The following is a 13,492-nucleotide window of genomic DNA, read 5'->3' as shown; positions in this document are numbered from 1 at the left end:
GTCTATCTTTGGTAAATGTTATTTCTGGGAACTGTGCTCTTTAATCGCACTCTGCCTAAGGGAAAGCCTCTTTACCACAGGACAGGGTTTCATAGAGTCCTTCCTACCTTCAGATCCTTGTCCTTCCTGGAACCTCAGAACGTGACCTTGCTTGCAAATAGGATCTTCGCAAATGCAATTAGTTAGGATGAGGTCATGCTCGTACCCATTAGGATGGCTATTATGGAGAAAAGAGAAAACGGCAAGTCGGTGAGGATGTGGAAAAACTGGAACCCTTGTGCATTGCTGATGGGAACATAAAATGGCGCAACCACTGTGGCAAACAGGTTGGCGGTTCCCCAAAAATCAAACATAGAATTACCGCGTGATTCGGCAATTCTGATTCTAGCCACATATTCAGAAGAATTGAAAGCGGGCACTCAGACAGATTCTTATGCAATGGTACGCACAGCAGCATCACTCACAATCGCCAAAGGATGGAAACAGCCCAAATGCCCATCGTCAGATGAATGGATTGACAAATGCACAATATACATCCAATGGGATATTATTCAGCCTTGAAAAAGATTGAAAGTGTGTCCCATGCTACCACATGGGGGAACCTTAAAAACATACTATGATGAAATAAGCCAGACACAAAAGGTTAAATACTTGTAAGACTCCACTTATAAGAAGTTCCTAGGAACAGACAAATGGATAGAGACACAAAGTAGAACAGAGGCCACCAGGAGATGAAAGGAGGGCACAAGGGAGCTATTCTTTAATGGGAGTACACAGACTCAGTTTGGGACATTAAAAACGTTCTGGAAGTGGATAGTGGAGATGATCGAATGACGATGGGAATGTACTTACTGCTACAGAATTGTATACTAGAAGCTCGTTAAAATGGTAAGTTTTATGTTATGTGTATTTTAAGCGCAATACGAAAATAATGATAATAAGAGAAAAAAAGATGGAGAGGAGGCCCTTAATCCAGGGTGACTGGGGTCCTAAAGAAGAGAAGAGACTACAGGGGAGGAGGCCGTGTGACGAGATGAGATATACTGGGAAGACCTCACGAAGGTGGAGGCAGGCATTGCCGTGACGTTTCTAGAAGCCCAAGGAAGCCAAGGATTAATGGCAGCCAGAAGTGAGGAAGGAGCCTACCCCAGAGTCTTCAGGGTGGACACGGCCCTGTCGACACCTTGAATTTGGACTTGTAGCTCCAACTGTGAGAGAATCAATTTTTGTCGTTGTAGGCCACCCAGTTTGTGGTGCTTTGTTACCTCACCCCTGGGGAACTGATGTGTCCTATTTCACGTAAACATAAAAAAGAAGCCTTTGCTTTGGGAGGTTGGGGAAGGGGCAGGAAGGGAGGATCTCAAGGGGACACGCAGAACACCGTTTCCTGGGGCACCTGGGTGGCTCAGTTGGTTAAGTGGCTGACTCTTGATCTCGGCGCAGGTCATGAGCTCAGGTTGTGAGATCGAGTCCCTTGTTGGGCTCTGCACAGACAGTGAGGAGCCTCCTTGGGATTCACTCTCTCCTTCTCTCTGCCCCTTACCTGCTCACAGATGTGGGTGCTCTCTTTCTCTCTCTCAAAATAAATAAATAAACATAAAAAAAAAAAAAGAGAGAGACAGTTTTCCATCCATTCATTTTCAAAAACCAGCTACATTTAACTCTTGCCGGATGAAATTCCATTGTCTATTTACGGCTTACTACACACACGGTAAACCTTATCTAAATGATATTTCTACTTTGTAGATGTTTAAGAGTTAAAAATGACAATATTTGCTTGATGGAATACTATGTTTTAGATGTTTAATATACGGAAAGGTGTTTACAAAATATACTAAGTCAAAGAAAAGGTTACAAAAGCAACTTGATTCAAAACGTGAAGACGTATGTATGCCAGGGAGTTAACAGTGGATGCTGTTTCCTCAGGAATTTTTCAAAATGTTTTTGAATGAGTTACTTTAGTAATCAGAAAAAGAAATTAATGTTATTACAAAATAACAAGTCAAAGTCAAATAGTTGAGTTGATGGGTTGAAGTTAGCCTTTGGCGGGGCGGGGCGGGGGTAGCTCTTACAAACTCTGAGCCAGGGGTCCAAGAGCATGCTACTGTCCATGGACCCAAGCCCTTGACATCTGGTTCACACCCCTGGTGTTCCCCCCTCAGTCATCTGAGTTACGTGGAGATCTGAGGTTACGTGGAGAATGCAGTCCTTCGAGGTTCCCCAGTTACCCCTGGGCTCAGAGCTTTGGAAGCAACTGAATTATTCTCCCACAAGAATGATGATGTTTCCATGTTTAGAGACATTCTCTACATATTTGATTATTTTTCTTGCTGAGAATAACAGTTTCATTATTTAAACAGTTTAGTTTATATTGACAAATATTTATTTTACCAGGCACCATGTTAAATGTTGTGGAGGGTGTGTGTGTGTGGGGGGGGGGCTGTGTAGTTTTGTGATCAGAATCATGAGATCTAGAATCCAACTGGCTGGAATTTGAATCCTGGCTCTCTAATTTCCTCACACAGTGAAATGGGCAAATTATTTAATTTCTTCTTCAATCTGCAAAATGGAGATAATATACTTAATCAAACCTAAGGTGCTTTTGATTAGAAGCAGACATTATTTACTTCTAAGAAAGACAGATATTACCCATTAAACTTTGACATGTTGCTTTGAACAATATCCCTGTACAGCGCATGGACTGGTTACACCGGCCTCTCGTGGCACTGAAATTTCTTTCATCTAGGCCAGAAATCTGGCAATTTCTCCCGCCTCCTATTGCATTGTTTGGCAGGCAACGGGCAGTCCCTTTGTGCACATCTCAGTAACTGAAGATAACACAGCTTCACCTACCTGTAGGGGAGTTTTCTTTCCTTAGGTCCATGAAGCCCTTGGGGGTTGCTTTGCAAGAAGAAGTGTGATCATTTCTCTAAGAGCAAATTTCCAGCTCTATTTTCATGATTTTCTGGGCTCACACATAGTCCCAACAATGCACGTAGCTCAGGCGAAATGCAAACTTCACCAGCAATGACCAAGGCTGGGTATGCGGAGGCAAAGACAACTATGTGCGGGCTGCTTCTGGCCCATACTGATTGCAGAAGGCCATCAATTGTACGGTGCATCAGGATGCTGAGATGTTAGTGAAAGAAAAAAAAATTCTTTTAAATATATATTAGAATTAATTAAATCAGCGATACCGATACTTCCCTCTTGGAGTTTTGTGATGGTTACTTATGTGGTTATAACACAATCCCAGCTATCCTGAAGGGTGTAGGTCCTGAGGTTTAGATCTAAACTGGGCTCCAAAAGAACGAATGCTCTGTGATCGTTAAGTAAGTAGAACCCTGGGGCCCTCGCTTTCTTTCCCAGGGGATTTCTATATCCTCTCTCTGCTTCTTGGATCCAGCCACTTAGCAAGCATGGACCGACATTGCACAATCGGTGCTATGTAAAGGGCTCTCCAGATTCGCGGTCGGCATTCAACAAAAGCAAGTCCAGTGACCCGTGGGATGAAAATATTTGGAGCTCCTAAGCATTGCTCATGTGTTTAAAGGTGGACAGTGATCAGGGCGTCGAAAGAGCAGCTGAAAACAAAGCAGTCTGGGGAGAAAGCGGAAAAGCACAAGGCCTTAAAGATGGAAAAACGAAAATCGGGGGCACCTGGCTGGCTCAGTCAGTGAGCACGCCGCTCTTGACCTCAGGGTTGTGGGTTCAAGCCCCACGTTGGCTGCAGAGATCACTTAAAAATAAAATCATTTTTTTTAAAAAAAGGGGTACCTGGGTGTCTCAGTCTGTTAAACGTCTGACTCTTGATTTCGGCTCAGGTCATGATCTCATTGTTTGTGAGTTCGAGCCCAGCATCGGTGTCAGTGTGGAGCCTGCTTGGGATTCTCTCTCTCTCCCTCTCTCGCTGCCCCTCCCCAACTCTTGTATGTTCTCTCTCTCTCTCAAAATAAATAAATAAACTGTTTTCAAAAACCTTTAAAAAGAAAATTGGTGAATGAGGAATGAGAACTAATTTCTGATCCTTGCTTCTCCGAGTCTATTGGGCTGACATTTCCTTTCTATGTTTCCCTTTTAAAGCACTATGAGAATCAAGGTCCTTCACACCCACTTCACAATTTCATCAAGGAGCAAATGGAAGCCTGGGAGGGGAGGTGACCTGAGGGACGTGGGTTCTGGTAGGTCCGTGGAGACTGCCCTCCCCTCCTTTATTCGTTTCCTACACTTATCAGTTGTTGTAAAATGTATCCTCAGTATGATGGAAACACCTAATTCATTGACAGAGACGCCTGTTAAACAGCACTCCTTCCATCACGGCCGGGGAGGAACTTGATAACTAATATACAAAGAAGTGCCTGGCATTTAGGAAAGAAACGTAAAGAAAAAAATTAAGAAATTCCGTATCAACAACAAAAATATCTTTGTTAGTCAGGCTATAGTAAAAGGAAGACAAAAACACCAAATAAGGGACCTGAGCTTGTGGGTTTTTTTCCTATAAATAGACTTTTGGATAAAAGGGCAAAGACATGAATTTTCCACTAAAATAATACTTTTAAGGCTGTTAATTACAGTAAAAAATTTGTTCTCAGGTCAGAGTGACACAAATATAATTATACACATATGTGTGTATATATATGTATATACATCATATTTACATATATTAAATATGTATTTTGTAATAAATAAATATGTTTTTATTTAGTGTTTAAAGGTCTAAAAATAAATATAAAAGCATCAGCATGGCCAAACATGGCAGTGATTTTCTAGACTTAAAGGTCTAGAAATTCTGCCAGATGCCCCTTTCCAGTAAAAGTAGAGCCTCTGATAAATTACAAACTTGTCTTGCTGATAAATTCATCTCCCAGATGCTGACCAACTGGAAAAAAACATCGATCCCAGTGGAAGTCTGAGAAATTTGGAGGACAGTAACTCTGTCAGTAGCCAAGAAATGCTAGATGCCCAAGTAAGGTGTTTTGGGTAATACATCAGAGAGACTGGCTGGTTCAGGCTTAACCCCAAGGGAGAAGTGAGTGAAGTTCAGGAGTAGGCCAAAGCACCCACAGAGGAGAAAGCCTGGGCGTCCCGAGGGACCCAGACCAGGACCTAACCTCTCAGGCTCAAGGCTTTTTTGGTTTCTGTTTCCCTGGGCTGCATGGCTTCCCATCTATTCTGTCAGGTTCTTCCAAACACCAAGGATTAGGGTGTAAGTGAGGTGTTCTGAGGGGAATGGCGAGGTCAAGAGTGCAAATTAGACCTCAGACCTTGTTCTGCCTCAAGCAAAGGTACTGGACTTTTGTGCTTGCACCACTCAGTTGATGATTATAGTCTGTGGGGCTGGGCATGAGCATGGGGGAAGAATAGAAACTCCCAGGGGCTTCAGGCTCTCTAAATGGATGGGTGGCCCCAGCGCCCAAGGGCACTCCTCAGAGAGTCACTTACAGAGGCTGGCAATGGGCATGCTCAGAACCGGTGAAAGGAAACCACGGGGGTCTGGGCAGGGCCACAGCTGTGTCTGCTGTAGTCTTTCTGCTTCCTTCCCTGTGCCTGCTTCCTCCCCCCCCCACCCCCACCCTCTCTCTCTCTCTCTCTTACTCACTGCCCAACCTTCTCTGCTATCTCTTGCGTTTGGGTCAGGTACGGCTGCTCCAGGCTCTGTGTCCTATCACTTCCCATGAGAGTGCCTGGAAGAGACTGATAGTCTCTGCATCCCTGTTCCATCCTCCCAGGAGAGAGAATCTCTTGACTTAATTTGAACCAGGTGTCTCCACCTCAGTCCAACTGACTGTGGTCATGGAGCCTAGGAGTGCAGGATCTTAACGTGTATGTGTGTGTGTGTGTGTGTGTGTGTGTGTGTGTGTGTGTGTGACAGAGAGAGAGAGAGACAGAGACAGAGAGAGAGAGACAGAGACAGAGACAGAGAGAAATATTGGGGTGGACAGACCAACAGGTTCTCAGAAAAGCTCAGGATGGACCTGGCCAACTTCACCTTGGATCTCCTGGTCTGGGCTCATTCAACTACATACCTTGGATTTTAGGAAAACAGATGTCACAAATGTCCAGAGAGAAAAAAATATGTCTGACTTCAAGGCCAGAGGCTCTAAAAGCTTAGTTGGTTCAAGAGGGATGGGGGCTTCACAAGAGCAAAGTTCTGGACAAGCAATTACAAAGGATGCTCGTTTTTTGAGGAAGAAATGGGAAGATCTTAAGAAAGTCGGGTGGTGCCTGGGTGGTGACATCAACACACAGACTATAAACGATTGTGCACAACACGGCAGGGTGTTTACAGAGTCATGTCAATGACAGTTATAGAACGAAAATAACCAGTAGAAGGAATTCAGAGAACAAAATATTCAGGAGCCTTTAAAAATAGATATAATTGAAATAATAACAAAGAGGTAACTCACTGCTTGAGACTGGGGTGTAATGATAAATGACTAGCGTGAGAACACAGGCCTTTTCAAGACCTTTAAGTGGAGAAAGCAAGTTTAAAACAGCAGAGCCAGCGAGATAAGTGGTAAATATAGAATTATGTTTATCTTCATGCATTGAAAGAAAACAAAAGCAAGCTGAATGTTGAGTTTATGGGTAAATTTTTCTTCTTTTTTCCCCCCTGTTTTGTAGACTATGAACTGCCACTGCCATTGTTTATATCATGAGAATAAAATTAAGTCAATGAGAGAAAAGAGTAGAACTATTTCAATTTAGTTTCTTTTCCTTTTTTTTTTTTTAATAAGAAAATTTTCTAATGGAACAGGGAAAGCACACATCCTGAAGAGGGTACCAAGGTCTGGATGGAAGGGGAGTTAAGGGACGATCTAGATGCTTTAAATGAGTTTAAGAGCCCAGGTCCAGGCAGATTATTCCCCAGAGCCTTGCAAAAACGTTACAATGATGTGCCTGGAACCCCTGCTAGCAAACCAGACAAATTCAAGGCAGCTACAAAATGTGAAAGCAGCATCATCGAAAAGGTGAAGAAGCAGAGTTGCCTTAGATGAGAGTTGTTCCGGGAAGGCATCGTTTGACCTTGAGAGGCAGCTGTTTCCTGTGCCCACCATCTTTGGGCAGCTGTTGGGTGATGCCCCATGATGATGGTATCACCGTGTCCTCCATGGACGGGAGGCTGGGCCAGGTCACAGTTCCTGAGGAAAGCTGGGTGGCCCCTCAGTGGACTACAAAGTAACCCCCCCCCAAAAAAAAAACTAAAGCTGATCTAAAAAGGCAAGTCCTCTCTTGGCTTTTATGAGTAATTGTCGCAAAGGTCACAGGTTCTCATTTTACAAACAACCCAGGGTCACTTACACATAATCTATGTGTCAGGGTAATTTATTGGGGTGTTTCTTCTGACAGTCTCCCCCCCTACCCACCATTGCACCAAGGTGAACCGGCTCTTTGTGCTTCCCCCACCTTTCCCACTAACCTTGTGCTCAGGGGAAGTTGTGCTCACAGGACTCTGCACCAAAAATGAAACTACACAAAAGATGTGTTTCTTCCTGGCTTTATTTTCCTAAAACCAGAGTTCATTGGAGAACCAATGTTCTCGTTCTTTGAGGACACCAATGGGGAGAGGAGCACCTTGTACAAACGAAGGCACCAATGGGGAGAGGAGCACCTTGTACAAACGAAGGCAGCTGGAGGGATTTCTTCTTACCTATAGAGGCCGAGAGGTAAGAGATATGCATCTTTTGCACAAAGATATACGGTTGTCAGGTCATTTACTATCTGCCTCACTCACACTTGTGACTCTCCGGGGCAGAGATGGAGTCTTATGTAAACACATAAAAACATAGCAGGTGTTCCGCAAACATTTATGAATCAGAGAATGGTGGACAGCAAGGAAAAGGGAAACAGAGGAAATTGAAGTCAGTTTTGGAAGTAGAACTCTGGGAAGCAGATACTTAGTAAAAGACTGGAAGAGGAAAGGCAATCAGCTTGAACCCCAGGGGCCTGCATGAATAAAGGAAGAAGACATGTAAGGAGCAAGGCCAGTACCAAGAAGTAGCCTCACCAGTGAGAGACCCAGGGCGGAGGGCTTCTCCTGAACTTGCTCCTTCATTGGAAGGTGACGGTCAAGAGTCTCATAGCCTCAGCAGAAACAAATGCTGTTGCCACTATCTCCTTCTTAGAACTTCAGAGGAAAATAGGCTCAAAAGATTATTTGAATAAGCATGCTTCCTAAATTAGCTTATAGCAACTTTCCTAGAATTCCTTCCAGTGCTGCTTCTGTAATCCATGAAACAAATTCTGTATCTCAATTCCCGGTGACACTACTTCCTAGATAACATACTTGGATTTATAGATTAAGAAGATTACTGTGGATTAAGAGAATAATAGCCAGATCAAGAATGTCATGCTAATTAGGAGCAGAGCCATTTGCAAACCTAAAGAAACAGATATTAAGACATCCAAAGGGTGGCCCCAGCACGTGTGCCTCAGTGTCTCTTTGGAGAGTTGTTTGTTCCCCAAGTTAGGCCCCCGAGAAGGCTGCAAATGCTTGGGTAAGAAACCAGACAAGGATTATAGCTGTAGGGACTACTTTAGGAAAAAGAGCAGGTGTTTCCCTCCTCTCCTCATTAAGGAAAGCAGAGCTGGATTTGCTCTAGGGGACTTTAGAATGGGTAGAAAAATATTCTAGAGTCCTCATCCCATGTACGAGGCAATGGTGGGGACTTCTGCTTATCAGGGTGAAAGAAATCTGCATTGGAGAGTGTTACACATTTAGCAGGTAAACACTGAGTTATTTCCATGATTGCTGTTTTAAGTGTAGGTTTAATCTTCCTAGCCCTTCCAGAAAACTACAGATAATAGGCATTAGGCTTGTGTGCTTAGGTCACAGACTAGTTGGGGACAAACTGGATTTACTGGTTCAGGAATCTCACCATGACTGATGTCTCTGCAGTGCAATGGGGAGCCACTGGAGGCTTTGAAGCAGAAGAGTGATGTGATCCAACCTTTATTTTAACTGGACCATTCTGTTGAAAATCGATCAAGGGACTAAGGGTGGAAGTGAGAAAACCAACAGAGAGGCCATTGCAGTCATTCAAAAGAGAAGTGATGGTGTCTTAGACCAGGGTGGGTATCATGGAGGTGGTGAGGAGGTGTCAGATCCTGGATCTATTTTGACAGGAGAGCCAGATGGATTTGTTGATAATCAGATACGGGATGGGAGAGTAAAAGTGAAGTCAAAGATGGCCCTGGGGTTTTTTGCTCGGGGGTTGACCAGCACGCTGGACCTCGGCGAATGGCACTGCCATTTACTGAGATGGGAAAGGCAGAGAGAAGCAGGTTTTGGAGGGGGAAGTAAGAGCTGTTTTAGACAAATGAAGTTCAAGAGGCCTATTAGATATTATAGATGTTTAGTAAGCATTTGGATGTGGTCCAGACTCCAGAAAGAACTCTGTTGGAGATAATAAATTTGAGAATCATCAATGCTGAATATTGATCTTACCAAAAATTACAATACAGCTGTACTGGGAGGAAGGTAGGAGGAAAAAGTTTATGCGTGCGTGGGGGAGGGCTATATCAGAAGGCAAGTCTTCATCTTGCACAGAAGGAACTCAGTGGTAAGTAGCTAATGGGGGGGAAATCAAGAAATAGCTGTATAAGCATCACGAGAAGCTATTACCCGTATCACGTCTGCTCTGTATCCTTAAAATTTCCTTTCTCATCTTTTTTAGGATGGGTGTTTTTAAGAGTTTATTTTTCTTTCTTTCTTTCTTTTTTAAATTATTTGTTGTCTACCACATGGAGGCATTCAACAGCCATGTGATTTTTTTTTAAGTAATCTCTACACCCAAAGCGGGGCTCCAATTCACAACCCCGAGATCAGTCAGATACTCATCTGACTGAGCTAGCCAGGCACCCTTTCTTTTAATCTCCTTTTTAACAGCTTTATCAAGACACGAGTCACAAACTATACAATTCATCCATTTAAAATGTATAGCGTGGTATGTTTTAGTATATTCATAGAATTGTGCAACCATCGCTACAATTAATTTTAGAATTTTTTTATTATGCAAAAAGAAACCGTGTGCCCCTTAGCCATCAACCCTCAATCCCCTACCCCTCTCCCCCAGCCTAGGCAACCAATATTCTACTTTATGTCTGTATGGACTGGCCTATTCTCTATGTTTCATATAAACGGAATCACACGATATGTGGTTCACTTTGCTGGTTTGGGTTTTTCAATTCTCCTCTTCCTCTCTCCTAAGTTCTGTCTTTTCAAGCCGCCTGCACCCCCACAGCCAAGCTTCGGGTTCTTTGTTCCCTACTTTGCAGAGGCCCCTGTCATCACTCCTGAATTCAGCTGTTCTTAGAAAATCCTGCCTTTGCTGTGGCCCTCCATGACAAGAACATGCATACCTCCCTACAGCCCTACCAATGACTGTCATTCAGTGCTGTGAATGAATCAGAAACATTCCAGAGTATCTTGGACTGTGTTGCCTGAGAGCAGGGCTGCCTGATGATTTCAGGCAACATTCTAGGCAGCCTAATCAGAGCTTATCAGCAGCACCGTTTACCCTACTGTAAATTATAAGGCATAGAAAGTTTTTGAGGGGAAACTACATTGCAGTTTATATTTTGGATTGGATTCCACAGCCTTGTGAAACATTTCTATCCCACATTCTTCTTTTATACTTAAACAAGGGAAAGGGGTATTTTTTACATTGAATTTTACAGACTCAACAATAGCGCTTTTGCTTTTAAAGCTCCATGGGTTACCTGTGACAACAAAACCTTTTTCCATACTGGCATTTGCTGGGGAATTGAAGCGGAGTGCTGAACCTGTTTTCAACACATGTAGGTATATCAGAGGATGTTCTCTGGATTTGTTCAAGAAGTGGCCATCATGTCCAGAATACTGTCTTCCTCATAAAAAAAAAAATTAGAAAGAGTTTTGTTTTCCATGCTTACAACATTCAGATTTTAATCCTGTTCATCCAAAGGGGTTTCTCTCAAGCTTTCAGAGCATAATTTATAGCATTTTGCAAAGAAAAACACTTCTTCAATCCTTGCAGGCTTTTTCTATGCATTTATTATGTGAATTAGCTAACTACGAGAACTGAGAAATAGTCCCATTTACAATGCAAATATAACATTTGAACCCCCCCCCCCCGCAAAAGGACAAAATTAAATAAAACATTTCTTGATTTAAGGTACTTAAATAAACAAAGCTGTCAAATACTTCTTATGTTAAAAGAGGTGCAATAAAGATGTAAAGTAGACAAAGGACCACAGTATCTTGAGTCACAGCAAACAAAAGGAACAGTGTACAGAATACACTTTATTCTAAGGAAAATCGGAGGCTATTGAAAGGCTTTTAGTACATGAGTGACGTGATTTGATTTGCTGTGTGGAGAATCCATTGGAAGGAGCCAGAGTAGAAGCAGGGAGCCCAGGTGGAAAAATTACTTTGGTTGGAGAGACGCTTCTCGCTCGAGCTTCCATGTACATGCAAATCACGGGGTGAGGGGGGTGTGTCTTAGCAAACTTCTAGATGCATATGATACTCCTGATCATGGGCTGCACTTTAAGTAGTGAGGTTCAGAGTAGGCAGTAACAGTAGTGATGGAGGAAATGGGTGGATACCCAAGGAATTTAGACAATAGGTTTATAAGACTAGCTGATTAATCAGGAGAAGGAGAAACCTAAAAGAGGGGCCCAGGAATGTGTGATGCAGATGCCAACACAAGAAAATGCTGCAAGAAGGCAGCATAGGCAACTATGTCAGATGCTCAGATGAAAAAACAAAAGACCGCAAATGGCCCATGAGGCACAAGTGCCCACCTAAGTCACTGGTGAATTTAGCACGGTTCCGGCAGAGTGGTGGTGGTACCCTCGATGGAGGGATCTGAGAGGGGAGACTGAGACAAGGAACTAGAACACACTTTGAAGAAGGGGGTGGAGGTAAGGAGATGGTTGGGATGGTAGCTGGAGAGCATGTGGTATAGGGGGAAGGTTGTCTTTTATCTTTCAAAATAGAAAAGACATCAGTGTGTTTAAATGCTGACAGGAAAGACTGGGTGAAAAAGAGACCAGAGATCCAGAAGTGACAGAAACTGAGAGGTATCATGAGGTCCCTGAAAACAGAGGAGGGTTGCAAGGAATGGACTTAGATGCAAGGAAAGGGCTTGTGCCATATTGTGGCAAGAAGAGAGGGTCAAGACCAATGTCAGTAGGTTTGTAGACATGGAGGTGAGAGATGAGACATCTGTCATCTGATGGCTTCTGTTCTTGGTGATGCAGGAGGGAATGTCGTCTACTAAGAGCAATAAGGCAGAAGTAGTGTGCTGGGCTGTGAGGGGACCAGGAAGGATGACCATCCAGAGTAGAACAGGTGGTTCCCAGGGAGGGCTGGGGGTCTGTATGCGGCGGGCGATTTCACACCCAGTCTGCGATTTGCTGCAGGTGCTCAGCCTCCAAGGTACAGGAGAGTGAAGGTGAACCTTTGGTCCATCTGGGGTCGGCCATTTGCTAAGTGAATGTGTAAGGAAAGTCCAAAGAGAAACAGAGTTTGGTTTAAGCTAGCGAAAAGAATGTTCTATAGGCTATAGGGCCTGGCACCCGGTAGGTTTACAAGAATTGTACTCATTATCACAGGAGAAGAGAGACAATTCCCAGCCTCTCCTCAGCCTCCCCCCAGCCCTCCACCCCTCCTCCAAGACCACCCTCACCTACATTCCCCACCCCCATGATATCTGTACTGAATATGAAGCTACTTTTGGAAGTAGCTGTGATACTTATTTTATATAATCATTTATTTTTCAGTCATTTTATGTGTCCCCACTTCATCATTATCTAAATGAGAATGCAGAGTCTCAGAAATCAGGTTCTTTGTTCAGTTGTTCAGTTTACCGCTGGAATAATGTTCTGTGTAGCTAGTTCTGAGTTTCAACAAATGATAGTACTTAAGGAAAGTAATCATCGGATGAGCCACAGTATGTAATTTATCATCATCATCATCATTTTTTATTGAGAAAAATCACATTTTTCTAAATATAGTGGCACATAAGGTCTCCCCCCCCCCCGAAAGTGGTTTATTACTGTTACTAGTCTGTAAGGATTGCATTTGGTCTGTGATCTGGAAATTAAAAGTTTCTACGGAAGAAATAGATTTCAACATGAAGGTCACGTTAGGAATGAGTAGTGACAAAATCAGAAACATGTTTCAGTACAAGGAATTAGGAAGTTGGGCAAACAATGTTGCTTCTTTTAAGTCTGAGTTTCTTCATCTGTGAAGTAAGGAAATGAGAAAATATGACTCCCAGTAGACTCTATGACTGTACGATCCAAATAGTAGCCACTCCCCACGTGTGGTTACTTAAATTTAAGTTTAGGGGCGCCTGGGTGGCTCAGTTGGTGAAGTATCTGACTCTTGACTTTGGCTCAGGTCACGATCTCGCAGTTCATGAGCTCGAGCCCCACATGGGGTTCTGTGCCGATAGCACAGAGCCTGCTTAGGATTCCGTCTCCCTCTCTCTGCTCCTCTTCT

The 13,492-nt window shown here is 43.4% G+C and overlaps 2 long non-coding RNA genes across 2 annotated transcripts in view; one reads left to right on the top strand and one right to left on the bottom strand.

The window, feature by feature from the left end:
• LOC123384762 overlaps nucleotides 1-7,861 on the top strand; it is a 52,271-nt gene extending 44,410 nt beyond the window's left edge. Inside the window, exon 4 of the long non-coding RNA XR_006596278.1 lies at nucleotides 7,518-7,861. This is a non-coding gene — a long non-coding RNA (uncharacterized LOC123384762). The remainder of the gene's footprint in view (nucleotides 1-7,517) is intronic.
• The window catches only part of LOC123384763, a 31,076-nt gene that overhangs the window by 9,928 nt on the left and 7,656 nt on the right, over nucleotides 1-13,492 (bottom strand). Inside the window, exons 2-4 of the long non-coding RNA XR_006596282.1 lie at nucleotides 10,723-10,865; nucleotides 2,854-3,129; nucleotides 108-217 (exon numbers count right to left, since the gene is read on the bottom strand). This is a non-coding gene — a long non-coding RNA (uncharacterized LOC123384763). The remainder of the gene's footprint in view (nucleotides 1-107; nucleotides 218-2,853; nucleotides 3,130-10,722; nucleotides 10,866-13,492) is intronic.

Source organism: Felis catus, chromosome A1 (assembly GCF_018350175.1).
Source record: "Felis catus isolate Fca126 chromosome A1, F.catus_Fca126_mat1.0, whole genome shotgun sequence".
Lineage (NCBI taxonomy): Eukaryota > Metazoa > Chordata > Mammalia > Carnivora > Felidae > Felis > Felis catus.
The sequence above is the reverse complement of the archived record's forward strand: the minus strand, read 5'-3'. Positions and strand labels throughout refer to the sequence as shown.